At 34.8% G+C, this 15,245-nt stretch overlaps 1 protein-coding gene across 1 annotated transcript in view; it reads right to left on the minus strand.

Moving 5' to 3' along the window:
* Nucleotides 1–15,245, minus strand: part of MGAT4C (MGAT4 family member C) — a 333,944-nt gene that overhangs the window by 34,539 nt on the left and 284,160 nt on the right. Inside the window, 1 exon segment of the mRNA XM_032688942.1 lies at nt 12,119–12,166. The gene's annotated coding sequence lies outside the window, so the exon portion shown is untranslated.

Here is a 15,245-nt window from a genome sequence, read left to right on the forward strand (position 1 = left end):
CAGCGCTTATTCTTTAATACCTTGAAACCTAGCAAGAGCCTTTCACATGGCAAACATCTCCTTTAGTTGTCTGCCAGAAACAAAAGCTGGCAGCTGCTCTGAAGCCCATTCATTGAACCTGTACAATTTCTAGAGCAAAGCTCTCTTTAATGTGAGGGAGACTGTGCCAAGTCAGCCTGTATTTGTACTATGCAGTCACAGCTCTTGTTTCCCAATGTGAATCTCCAGGGCTTCCTAAGGATTTAAGGAAAGAAAGCAGAGAATGGAAATAGACTGTTTTTACACAGATTCATCTCTTTTAGTGAAGGCAGTTTCTAAAGTGTAAATAGAGGGGACATTTCCCAGAGACATTAAGTATAACTGTTACAGAAATTTATAAATGTATTCCTAAAGATATTAAATTTGCCTAGTGAAATCTATGAATCTGTGTAAGTTCAGGAAAATAAAATAAAGAAATAAAAATACATACATACATACATACATACATACATACATACATACATACATATATATATATATAAAAAATTCTTTACATTTACCAGCTGATACCACCTTTGATTGTTTTTCACAGTAATACACAGTTTTCATGCCTGCAATATGGGCTACAGTATTTAAAACCTTAGCTGAATAGTTTAAAGAACTAATTTAATGTGAATTCTGATTGTCCTGGACTTCAAAACTGGTCCATACCATAATTTTATGTAATATTCTTTTTGCATCTCTGAATAAATGAATGCTTGCTAATGCAAGCATGTTGGACTTACCATTAGAATTTAGTAAGATATTAAAAGCACTTGGAATTTTTTAAAACCTTACCTTTATCTTCCACTTTCATTCAAATATAAGTTTTAATACCCATCTACATTCCTTCTTTTTTCCTATTTAACATTATTCTTTAGTTTTACACGGTCACTGTGTGGATTTATACTGCAGAAAAGTGTAGGTTTTTTCCCGAATAGTAAGTGGCTATCAAAGCCATTTAATCTTTTCAGTCATCTGTACTATTCATTTAGAAAAATGAATTTCTAATAATTGTTATTGCATTATGCATTCAAATAGTAAAGAGGATTTTCATATATGTGTTCAAATCAAACCACTATGGTTTTTTCTCAGTTTCAGCGGAAATGCAAACAAGCCAATATATTTATCATTCAGAAGGACATAACTAGGTTTACAGAAGAAATGTCTCCTTCTCATTTATTAGGACAGAAGAAACAATTCCTCCCTGCAGATTGACAATGTTATTCCAGTGGTAATCTTGTGTAAATGTCAGAAGTAGTTTCCTAGAAGTGTGGTGTGGCTGTAAGGATTGCTGAAAATCGGAAAACCCTGCAAACCCAATCTGAACCCCTAAATATTTCCAAAGGACAAACTTCATAAACTTTAAAAAAGTTTCAATTTTTTTCCACTAATTATTAGAACCAGGTGAGCAGCTATAGTGTTTTGCAGTGCCGTAAAGATACATAAGTAAGCTATTTACTGCACGACATGTTGTGCTGGGAGAAGCTCTGCATGGCCAATGTAATCATGTAGAAACAAGCTAGTCCAATAGAAAACAGAACAGTGTAAGATAAAAATACATAAATACTACACAGTTGCAATCAGCACTTATTAAATAGCAAATGAAATATATTGTAACCAATTTTTCATATGTACAGTAAAAAGGGCAAACGAACAACATAAACTTAGTCCATAGTAATGGAAGGTTGCATCTATCTAATGGATAAATATGGCATCCAACAATTTATTTTATTTTTTTTTTTTATCCCAAACATCTGTACATACAGAAATAGAGACAGCAGTAAATATGAAGTTAATGGTGGTGAATTACAGGAATATGTTTAGCTTTTTTTTTATTTTACTAACAGTGTGATCACTGTGACCACTAATAATGCCCCACTATGGTAGGGAGCAAAACAGAAACAAAAATAGGAATTTATAAGTACTGAATCTATGGTAAGCAAAGTGTAAAAAACCAATGCCCTTAACCACTATCTTACCACTATAAAATATAAAAGTAAATTTGTATCAAACATGAAAGAAATATATACCCTGCATACAATAATGATTTTTTAAAAATATTTAATGTCAGAGTAGACTAGCTACATATTCTACCCTTAAATAGTTATATCCTTTTCCTGTTCAATAGTATTACAGCTATCTATTCAATTATGATTGTAATTAATTTTAAAAATAATTCAACATGAAAGAACACATTGCAGTATAATTCAGAAAACCTCATGATATTTAGACATCTTAAGAGAATTAATTTAATGTTAATGAATAGTTGAAATTATTTTTCAGTAAAATGTGACTGTAAATGTATTGTAATATTTTCACTTTGGTACTTAAAGAAAAGCTCTCAGTCAGATCAATGGAAGTAATAATAGCTAACATGTTTACATTGACAAAATGTCACTGAAAAGTCTTTTACTGAATGATAACACTTAAAGTTCAGTTTCCTTGTTTTATAAATTACTTTTGTGTTTTACTTTTTTATAGTTCTTATACAAATAAAAGTGAAATAACTTTGTCAGAATAAAGACAGTCAAATTAAATTTAGAAGTACCATTGACAGAATAGGAGAATTTTTATATATGTTAGAATTTTAGAGATATTGATATGCTTAAATGGTGACATTATACAAATTATTTAATGTGGTGCTTTACTTTGTGATATATTTTTGACATAATTATAATATACAATTTAAATAGACCAAAAGCTTTTCAGAAAGAGTGTATAAAGACTTCTGAAATGAACTTCTAGAAGCTGAAAGTGTTCTTTCAATTTATTGACTTTAGTAGACTCTTAGAAATCTATAACCATGTGAGGACATTCTAAGAATAAAGTACAGTTCTCATAAAAGATTAATGATTTGTTTTTAATATTTTAACAACCTCTAAAAAAATGTGTTGAAAGCTTACAGGTTGTAATTTTGATTGAAAGAGAGCCAAAAAAAAGTTTATAATAGAATTTTAAAGCAATCTTGGTTTTCAGAGACTCATAAAAAAAATGTTTCTTATAATCTTTTGCCCGATTTGACTAAAATTCTTTCACTTAGAAACATTAGGTACTTGAGAAAGTGACCAATGCATCATTTTTATATTATCACTCCAGAAGGAAAGTGAAACAGCTTGGTAAGAAATATTTTCTTTGTATTATCTTATACTATTTTCTGTTAAACTCTTGAAGTATGAAGGCTTTCAAAACAAAGTAACTTTTTGTTGCCTAAACCAGACGGTCATTTAATGAATCTCCTGACAATAGGGTATATTATGCAAAATGTAAACTTGTTACTGGCTACTGATGAGCCAGTTGATTAGGCTTCAAATAGCAGTTCTCAGCATTTTTCTAAGTCTATTTTTAGACTCTCACTTTGCATCTAGAGACATCTCTTCTTCCTACTTTGCAGTCTCCAAATAGTAGTGCAACGATTTAGCTCCAAAGCAGCTATGATTGGATCTCTCATACAGGACACCCTCTTTGAGACATTTGCATCAAAACCTTTCCTCCCATATCTTGACATGCGTCTTTGCATCGTGCTCCCTTTCTCACAATTGTGACTATTCCCTTCTCCAGAAAAACTTTGGAAAACTCATCTTTGCTCGTCAGATAGATCCCTATGAACAGCACTGACACTCTCTCAGTGAATTTTCTCTCTCAGACGCTTCATATAAGAAAGAAGATGTAGAGGTGTTTCTGTCCCCAGCAAGAAGACTCCTGAAGGGTACCACTCTGCAAAACCTTACTTCATTGAGAGGACCGGCTCAGTGGAAGGCTTTGCACCAGGCACACCACACACTGCCAGCTTGCTCTGTGAGACTGGTTCACAGCCCACATTACATGGTGAGTTGTTCATTCACATACGTACACTGCAGAGCTGCTCTCCTAGCACAGCACAGGTGGAAGGGCTCTGAGTGCAAAGCACAGTGTATACAGTACAGAATACAACAGAAGGAGAAATAAAGAGGAGACAGGGAGCTGGAAAATGCCACAGACACTGAATAGCCAGTGGAAGCTGTACAACGTGTTCACACAGGGCAGTCACTTTTCTTAGATTTGTAGTCTGTACAGGCACAGGGCCTTTCTTTCATTTCCAGTTTGGGATCCTCACTACAAGAAAAACATTGAGGTGCTGGAACCTGTCCAGAGAAGGACGACAAAGTCAGTGAAGGATGTGGAACACAAATCTGATGAGGAGTGGCTTAGGGAATATCTTATCGCTCTCTCAAACCACTTAAGGTTGTAGAAAGGTGAGGACTGGTCTTTTCTTCCGAGTAACAAGCAATAGAATAAGAAGAGCCTCAGGTTGTTCCAGGAGAGACTCTGATTGGATATTAAGAAAAATTTCTTCACTGAAAGTTTATCTCTTTCCCTGGGAAAGGTACTTGGCAGCTCTGTCTCTCTTACCTTTCTCCTTTCCAAAAGATATGTTAATAAAAAAAAACATACCTACAGACAAGACTTGTCCTGGTAACTAATTAACATGCACACATATAGGCTATGAGGCCACGGGCACAAATTTGACATTTCCTTGGTGGAAAACTCAGCAGCTCACTTCTGGTCTTTTCTTGCCTTCAGAACCCTGCTCACACAATGCCTCACTGTGCCCTACACCAGCACACAGAATGAAGAAAGCACACTGGGGAGTCTACCTTCAAGCATTCTGGTAAAATTAAAATGCTTACCATTTTCACTAAGCTTCTTTCTCTCTCAGCCCAGAAAAGCAGACTTATATACCTCTGTCCATTCTAAACCTCTTGAAGTAGAGAACCCTGACACTCCAGGCATCATCCTGAGTCATCTTTACTCCTCTGCGCACCCAGAAGCTCCTAGAGGAAACAGAGTTATCTAAGTGACAGGTCTACTGATATGTAGGTGCTTTAGCGGGCCTGTCACTTGAACCAGAAAAGAGAGTCCAGTTTGCATTTCTCTCTCATATCTAGAAGGACACAAACAATAATTAGGTGTCAGGTATCTACAGATGTTACAGATGCTATCGATTATTTGGATATTAAATCCCCTCATGTTAGGTAATATGGCACTTCCTGCTCTCTGGACAATGTCCTCTCTGGAGGTCAGTGGATAGACAACAGGACCTGGAGTTATGGCAGCTGAGACCTCAGAGTTGAACCTGTACCCAGTGGAGGAACTTTCTAAACATTCTGTTGAGTGAGGGCACTGCATGATGGAACAAAGGACTCCTCTTTTACACATGAGTAAACACATGAGTAAACACAGCTCCTGAGCTCCTTCAGCTTCTAGGTAATGGGTACCAAATCCTCACCTTCACTTATGGAAGCCTCTGTTGTTGTCCCAGGCAGGGCAGTGGTAGGGAAGGCTTTACCTCTGAGACTCCTGTCATCACCATAGAGGATACCTTTACTGAGGTCAGTGTTGCAGAGATCAACACAGAAGCCCTGACCTCACTGCCATTGCTGTCTTAATGTCAAGAAAGTAAGATCACAATTAGAGCTGAAAAGGACTCCAAGCCTGCAGGTTCATTAGAAATGTTGTCACTAGGACAAAAAACAGCTATTTGCCACTCCAGAATGTCTTCAGATAAGTCTTTCTGACGTCACTAATGCATAAATGCATCATGAATTTTATTAAGGTCAGCAAGACTCCTAAATAAGGGCTATTAAACAAGAGTAAGAGTTCGCAAGAGTTGCTCCATGTTTCATATTCTGATGTGTCCTCCAGTTCACAGGCTAGTCATGCAATACTGCTTTTTAAAGGTAAATGTGTGCTTCATATGGGAATAAGAAAAAATAATTACTGAGGTATTCATGAAGTATATTAATATAAAACTTTTTAACATATTTAACAGTTTAGTTAATAATCCAATAGTTAATATAGAAATTTCTAACTGAAGAATGTGCTGATACACCAGATACAATTTGATTACCTTTACCTACTTTGATTACCTTTACTTACTTTCTTACTTTGAGACACAAATAGAACTGAAGTGCTTTCTCACAGTTTGGGAACATCCCTGGTCCCGATGGTCAGTAATTTGCTCAACTTACGTACAAACAGGCAAATGAGACACATGCAACCCTCTGCCTCATGCCTGTCCTTGTCTAGATGTGGAGAGAAGTTAAACTGTGACATGCATATATTTCTGGTCAAAAAATATGTATTTCACATCCTAGAAAGTAGGTCTCAGAGGGACAAAAAATGTTGTAACTATGTGTCAACATCCAGAGGGATCCCGTGGTTAGAACTGGGTTCCACAATGTAGATCTTTGTTGTGAAGATTTTTCACTAAAATATTCTTTTGGAGTACTTTCAAATCTAATTTCAGACAAGCTTGGAAAATCCATTAATCCTGATATATACAATTTTCACATAGTTTATATTGTACTGATTAATATTAGGTCAAATATTAAAGTGCTAATTTATACCAATTTCTTAAGCCGATGACACAGTAATGTATTATCATTGCAGATATTTCACTTAATGAGAATCATGTAGAGTCTTAGAGTTCCCAAATGACTCTCAGTGAACAACATAATGACCTAACAAATTTCCACTAATTCCTCAGTATGTATATTTATAGATTTAGAAAGTCAAAATGCTAAATGCTTACTGATACAGATAGATCTCACTACCATTGTGGGATAATTGCATTATAAAATTCAGAAAACTAATGAAAGCAATGCTATGATTGATGGAAATTGTAAGTTGAAATGTTATTTCGTTGTTAGTAAAAGATCACTGAAATAATTTTTTTTTTCTACAAGTGGTTTTACATGCACCACAAAACTTCATTTTAGGACTATACAGTGGACTACTATCTATTTCAGTTAAATATTTAAAGACAAGAGCTAAATAACTGATGGAAAAAGATGTTAATATAATCTAAAATTTGGTAGTATTAAATAGCAAAAAATTGAAGCCTTATTGATCAGTGTGTCTAAGGGAAAGAAGGAGGTGTCATCTTTATATATAATCTGAAAAGCTCTCATGTTTACATTGAGGAAAGTATATTTGACTCTTAAAACTGAATATTTTCATTAGATAGATATTGTTTCAATAACAAAGTAGCAAAATATCAGACCTGATACCTGTCTTGGGAAAACTGAATTCGACAGTTATTGCCTAAAGACTGACTGTGTCAGCCTGGTGAAGAAGATTTACTCTGTTTCCCAGTCTCAGGGTAACAAAGGTTTTAAAGGAATCATCTGGGCTGTTGACCTAATGCTTTACAGCTATACAGTAGGTATTATATCCCAAAGAGTCCATAAAGAGCTTCACATTCCTCTATTCACTGCGGGTAAGAAATCATTTCCCCTATTTTAGAAAACTTATATCTACAGAGCAGAAGTTCACAGAATGGGAATATAAACTTCCTTGAAAGGAAGTAGGGGAGATCAAAGGCAGTGGTCAGTACACCACAACTCTGGATGGATTTATTAGAGAAAATTCTGATAACCTGCTACCAGGTAGTCAACTGCACCTCAAACTACAGATGAAAGTAGCATAAACAAACAAAGATGCCAACAGTTCTTACAGATAAAACTTTAGGAAAAAAATCCCTCTTCACCTATCACCGCACTCAAGACTTGAGTTTTTTGTCTTTTTTTAATTCTTTTGTTGGAAAGTTATGGTTATCACCTGTAAACCGGGGTGAGAGCTTTGCAAGCAAGCAGAAGCCCTAAGAACCTTGGGGGAAATATTTATGGAATCTGACAAGTCACTGCAGTTAGAGGATAGGCAAGCTCTTATTTTAACCCTCGGGCTTTCAACACCATTTCTGAGCAGAACATAGGTCCTCAGAAGTAGTATGGTGACAACTCTTTGTGAAATGAAACCCTTAAGATCCCTTTCAGGCATACAAGACAGCACAAAGTATTGAATGTTCAAGTTTATAGAAACTTCTGTGCATAGGAAAACAAAGAATCACTATCCCTTAGAGTTACAGGGGAAATTAATAACTCATGATCAAACTGACATACACTAGGAAGACAAAGTGCTTTTTTTTAAAGCAAAACCAAGAGTTTAGGTTTTAAATTTTCACTTTAAAGAGAGTTTTAGTTTTTAGTTTATTTTTAAATTTAATTCTGCAGTTAAATATGTACATATGCACTAAATTGTGCATATAAATATGTATCTGCATTACATATATGCATATACATTTAATAAAAAAAAATACAGGACTGAATGAAAGTTTAAAAGCCCTCAGTTTTCAGTGCTCTCAAAGTTAATGTTTTATGAGAAATATTCTGTGTTGAATGTTCTGCAAATAAATTTTTAGTGAAAGGATATAAGAATGTGGTCTATTACAACTACCATATCAGAAGAATTGAGTAAATGAGCCATAACAAAAAGCCTCAGTACATAATTGTCCAAACTTCTTACAAAGAATGTTGAAACAGACTGTGCTCTTTTCAGTAGTTTTAGAAACTAACATTCCTGTCAGACTCCTCTGTACATTTTGTCTTTCTTATGAAATACTAATGTAATTCAACAAAAAACATCCAAATAAAAAGTTTTAAAAAAGCTCAATGAGAAATTACCAATACAGCAGAAGAGCCTTACATAATTCAGCTGCCACCATCTGTAATTAAGATATTGGAGCATCTCCCTAAATAATCTAGTTTGTAAAAATTATCATGTATGAGTCACAGAAACATTTACGGTATGTTATGACAGGAAAATACAAAGACAAATTCTACTCAGACATATACAGAGGCTATGTTATAATCTGTTTATTTGTGCTGGTATTGTTTGCTTGGGTTGTTCTAAGTAGCCTACTGCATCAAGGCACAGAATTACAAACAAAGTCTACTTATTTTGAAAGATTTTTCTTTTTTTCATCTTGGTACTGCTTTTGTTGCAATTTTGCCCTATACACATGACAAAATTGCCTAACTTCTAAATAGTTGCCCATTTAACTTCTACATGATAAACAGTTTCGGAGTCATGTATTGATCTAGACTTTCCTGATGAAGCTGTCCTTGTTCCCTTAATCCCCATCCCTAAAGTCTTATAGCTGCTCACCTACATGATGCCTGAAAGTTGTTTTGAAAGGAAGAAATCAAAAATGCCTGTCTGTCAGCATCCTATAGGCTGGGAGGAATTCAGCTCCACGGAGCTCTATTAGGGAAAAAATGTTTGTTTCTACCTCTTCACATAGAGGCCTTGTGGTAACAAACATTTCTTCTCAGTAAACCCACACTATATCTCCATGGTCTGGCAAGACTCTAGCTTCAGTGATTCTGACATGGAATCTTGAAGGAATATGGATGAGAAAGGGGAAAAAAAGGTTATTTTTAATATTACGTAAACTTCACTAAGTCAGAACAGACTGTCATAGGAGACAAGGAAAGCACTGCATTCAGAAGAAAAGTCACTTGTAAAATCATAACATTTTGCCACTTGTACAAACAAAAGTTTGTGAAAATCATCTGTAACAAAAAATGTTATGCATACTAAATATCAGTGTAGGGTTTTTTTAAATATACTATACAGTTCTGAAAACAAACTTTAGCTAGCATTGAATAAGAAGGTGAATATATTCAGTTTAGCAGTGGGCCATAAATGTATGTATATGTACCTATGTATATACAGCTGCTCACTTTTAGAAAATATGATACCTTTTACCCCATACACCAGTAATAAATATATATGTTGTAACATTTACTTCTATTTTTTTCCCAGTATTATTCATTTTATATAGCCATAGCTATAAAAGAATTATAGAGATTTAATCCTAGAAAACTATAAAAGTGACACAAACAGATTTCACTAAAACAGTTGCTGAAAATTAAAAGAATACTTGAAATTAGAATTGGAATGTAACCTTAACATGTGCAACAGTTCCAGAATTGAGCACATATGATCAATGACCTCAACTCAACACTCTCTACTCATGGACAGAAATGAAAGATCACATACAACATAAGAATGACCTATACTTGGAGCTAAAAAGAAGTACTGGACAAGTGATAATAGGAAAAAAGACTCAAATTTTAAGCGAACAGAATTCAGATGCCACAAACAAGGATAAGAACGCTGAAAAGAATGATTGACAAATCTATAAAAGAAACAGGAATGTTACATCACTCTAAAGAGAAAAGAAGAAAAACAAATAAAAGGACTTCTGTTTTGATTTGATCCTCTGCTTTGAAAAGACAGCTAATAGACACACAAGCAAGTAAACTAATCCAATTTCTTACTATTATAAACAAAATTGCATTAAAAATTCAGTATTACTGCTGAAAGTCAAGCAGTCAAAAATTAGGAAATACCTCAACTGTCTTTTCACTCTCATCACTACTGCCTGTTCACTCCTGGCTTGGCCCCTAGTATATAACTAGAATGATAGTAATATAGACAAAAGTTTCCACTTATCCTGAGGGAACAGTGAGTTGCTCTTTAATTCCATAATTGGTGAACAAGAAGTCGACATGTTCTGCTGCAGATAGGAAGGCAAAGTATTTCCCATGAGGAAAAATGAGCATGTTTTCCTAAAGTGTATTGCACATTAGTTTCAGTCATGAGACAGGAGGCAACTCCAGGATTAGTGAAGTGTTATGGTTGCTCCATTTGCTCAATCCTTGTTTCTGTGTTGATAGTGCCCCATTTGAGTGTGACTTACCAGAAGTTAGGGTAGGACCAGTATTTTATTTAATTTTGTAAAAGAAATTTATTGGCTAGCAATGCTGTTTAGCCACATATCTTGAATTAGAGCTAACACCAAAATAAAAAGAGTCTGTAGAATGTTATCCCAGACCACCTAGTTTCTGAAATGTTAAACATAGTATGGTTTAGTTTTAACTCATGTACTTATTCAAAATGAAAGATATGAAGACAATCCACAGCCTTCATTTGTATTCTTGATGCTGAGCACATACAAGTGCTGATAAAATCAAGTGCTTACACTCACTCACTAAAAAGTTCTATGTGAAGGAGCAAGATTCAGGATGGGAACAGGTCCAGGCATGGAGAAAGGCATACAGCAATTGACAGGACTTTGTTATATGGACCTTACAGTTATTATATGGACTTTACTGTTATTATGTGGTTTCCTTGTATCCACACTACAAAGTGCATAACCTGGGCATGCTCTGGCTCACCAGGAGTTTGCCTGCTCCCTGCTCCCCCTCTCCCTACTCTGATAGGCTGAAAAAGCTGCAGAGAGGAGATAGTTACCATTTGCCCTTTTCCTCCCCCTTTTGCCTGTGTCCCTACCCTGATTTGTTCCCCTGTTTGTCTGTCTCATGCTCCACCCCATGTTCTGGCCCTTTCCCCTCCTGAGCTGATAAAAAATCGCGTGCACGCTTCAATAAAGCATTCTACCTGCACCCTATCTTGTCTCCTGAAGCTGTGCTGTGCCATGGTCCCTCAGTCAGTAGAGCATGAGACTCTTAATCTCAGGATTGTGGGTTCATGCACCATACGCCACGGTCCGAAGGGGGATGGGGCCATGACACAGCACGGGTTCAGGAGGTATACAAAAGCTAATGAATTCAGTCCACAGACAAGAGTAAGCCATAAGAAGAGGTATATTTGACTGCTCTGGTAATAATTTGATGACACTGAAATCAAAAAGGTCATTCACAAAATAGAAGCAATCACATATTACTACAGATGACTATGAAGATATAGGGCAAGTAGGCATGCTAGGATAAAGTCAGAATGTTAAGGAGAGAAAAGAGTTACAGTTCTTTGAGAACATTAAAACCATAGAAGTTAGAGATGATAATACAGTACACACCAAGAAGAAGAGAAAAAGAAAGTCTAGTTCCGTTACCTATCAGGGAGGGAGACAGAAACCTTTTTCCCTCTGTGTTTTACAGAAAATGCTATGGCCGGACACTCAAAATAAACATGTGAATTAAAAAAAAAAAAAAAAAAGAAAGGATTGAAAGGATAGAAATAGATACCATAAGAAAGAACAGATTAAACCCAATTCTAACAAATTATCTAAAGATAAAGATCTTATAGTATTTTACCCATGAATCTTGAAAAAAAAGAAGCCCAACCTATCTTTGAATTTTTATTCTGAGGTTTTATGGAGATTAGAAAGATCCTTCTAAGAAAGAGAACACTGAGATTAGGTGAAGAAAAGATATAGTATGTCTCATTAATAAAGGGAGAAAAGCAGTACCCGGTGAATTAAAGATCAGACAGTCCAGTTCTGACGAGGGGGATTATACTAGGAAAAATATTGAGACATTATTTATATATTTATTTATAGGATTATAAAACACTATATTTCCCAACATATGTTTCTCTATAAATAAAGATATTTCTACAATCTAATTTCCAACTTTCTAAGGACAGTTAGGTTCATCAGTAGAAAAGAAACAGCGGGTGTGACAATCCATTGACTTCAGGTAATTTTGTAATATTGCCTTTATAATATTTTTATAATAAAACAATGGAGAAATTATTACTTGAAAATAATCCCCTTAAAGAAGATACCTTCTTAAAATGTTTTCTTGAAAAACACCTATCAGTGTTTCTAGTTTAATTATAAATATAGTACCACTGGGGTCTTGTCTGGCTACATGGATTTTCTGGAAGTTTCTTGTGTGTTTTGATTTCTGAAAACTGAGGAAATGTGACATTTAGTGGAGTAAGCTAAAGCACGTATCTCATTAAAAAAAAAAATCTCTATTAATCTGCCCATTGGAAAAATTTAAAATCTCTTACTTTTCCTTGTGAGTTGTAGAGGAAAAAAAGGCAATATTTTTGTTGCATTAAAAAAATTAATATTTCTATTATTATACTCTGTAGGGATCAATATCCACTTGATTTGAAGACCAAATAATCATTTGATCTTGCTTAGTTCTTGTTGTTAACATTCAAAAAGATTTTTAATCTTATTCATATAATTTCTAATTGCTCTAGAGTGAGAATTTCTTTAGAATGGTTGTGGGAATTAAGTAAATAAATATATATTCAAAAGAAAATGCTTATCTTCTCAACTGTTAGCCCACAGGGAATCAAAACACAAAGAGGAAATATGGCATCTAAAGATACCAGAGTTTTTATCTTCCCTTATTGCTCAGTCTTCAGCCTCTTCTGATTTGCCAGAAAAACTGCCAATTGTGATCTGCATATCTGTCCATAAGGGAAACAACTGAGAATGACAAGGAACTTAATACTGGACTGCATGGGGGTATTTGTAAAATGATGATATTCTACCACTAGTAAACTGGGCTGGATTTGAAGGGGCAGCCCTGGGCAAATGATATCAGACATCACTGCCATTGTCCTAAGCAATACAATGCCATTATTATCAAGTATTCCATACCTGATAATCAACTGAGCCCATGAAGTTGCATCTGTTAAGATATTAAACAGCATTTTCTATAGAACTGAAAGAAAATGCATCCTGAATACTGATTTAATCTGCCTCATGAGAAATCAAATACTGGTTTATGTATCAAAACACAGTCATTATGGAGTTTTGAAATACAAGTGTGAGATTTTGTAACACATTTACCTACCTTTTGCTTAAGAGCCCTGTACTTCTCTGTGGCTTTAACCTGAAATATCAGGGTCCGAGAATGTATCAGGGTGCAATTGTTTTTTGATTTGACTTGAAAGAAAAAAATATGGATTGAACATGGACAGAAAGATTCAATTATTAAGAAAGGACAGATCAAATTTTGTGATAGCCTGGGATTTGAAAGTGTACAGGTAAGGAGACTTGTGTTCAAAAAGTGAGGGTCATGAGCACTGGGTATGAAGATTTAGGTTAAGAAGGGCAGATCTAAGAATTTTCAGTCCTCAGTAAATTTGCTAAATATATGCTTACATTTCAAAGTGATATACTTCCATACTTTAGTAGAAGTTAGATAACGTGCATATTTGTAGCAAGGTATCTTTCTGAGTTACACAGTTACATAACATAAAAAAACCCAACAAACAAAAACAAACAAACAAAAAAAAACACAGAAAAGGAACAAAAAGTGGTAACAAAACCACACAGTAAGCTTAGCATGTTAATATGCCCTAAAAAGTTCTAAGTCCTCCAAAAGAAACAGTTCTATTCTGTCAAGCTTTTAGATCTCACATGCTATAGACGAGTTTAGTTTCCAGCATGCTTGCGTTTGATTTGCTCTAGACTTTTGCAGTATGTAATTGTACTTCTATGAAGCTTCTAGGTCAAATCAGCTATGCCTAGTGAGTTTAGACACTTACATGATTAGGTTGCCAATAAACTAATAGAAATCAGTGCTTTGTATATAGGGAACTATTATCTGCCTGCATTCTGTTTTGGCAGTTTAAATCCTTTCCGTGGTTTTGAATATTAATCCTTGTTTGTGCAATCCTTATCTGTCTGACTGGGTTATTTTGCTCTGAATTAATGTAAAAAACTAAATCGTTGTGCTACAAATGTACTCTGTTGCATATTGTAAAACCACTGAGATTTTTTTTAATCTTTTGCTAAAGAAGAATCATCATAGGAAATTCTGAATTATTCTATGCATGGGAAAAAGTCTTGTGAGTTCATCTAATTAATTGCAACATGATAAAGAAGATGAGAATGTATTACAGAAAGCTGAAATGTTTTCAACCTCTCTTTTGAAAGATTAGCAGCGACATCTCAATGTGAGAAAAACAATCCAGGGGGAGACAAACCCTGAAGAGCTCTTGAATAGCTAAAAAGACAAGAAATCAATAAGGCCCTTAATTATTGGCACATAGATTTAATGAAGTGTAAAAGTTCGGTATTACAACAAATTAAAACTCTATTAATGTACATGGATCATGAAGAACAAAAAATGATTAAGAAAAAATGCATTCTCGTCTTTTCTCATACTCTTAATTCAGAATTATTTTTAATATAAGAAATAGCTGAAGGAGACTTAAAACAGCAATTTAATGGGAATTTGACTTATTATGAAGCAAACCTAAGCCCTTTTTAATACGTCCCAAATGGATATAGAATTTTAAACTAGTGACAAGCTTCACTGAATGGACTTGGAAATAATATGAAATGTACTACAGGTAGGTTAATTGGGTTCATTTTATGAAAGCATATTCTAAATTAGCTAAATTTATCCTTTTTTTTTTTCTTTTTGAGGAAAAAAAGGGCTGAAGCTACTGCCATTGGATTTCATTCTGAGATGTAGAAGAATCTGACTGATAGCAGTGGGAACTGGGAAGCTGATACTTTACACGTGCATCACAGGGAATTCTTAAAAGCATTTGTTGTCCATGGAGGATGAATCAGACAGCTTTGACAAATATTTGCAGTAGTATGAGCGTCCTTCTTGTCT

The sequence above is a fragment of the Chiroxiphia lanceolata genome, chromosome 5 (genome assembly GCF_009829145.1).
Source record: "Chiroxiphia lanceolata isolate bChiLan1 chromosome 5, bChiLan1.pri, whole genome shotgun sequence".
Classification (NCBI taxonomy): Eukaryota; Metazoa; Chordata; class Aves; order Passeriformes; family Pipridae; genus Chiroxiphia; species Chiroxiphia lanceolata.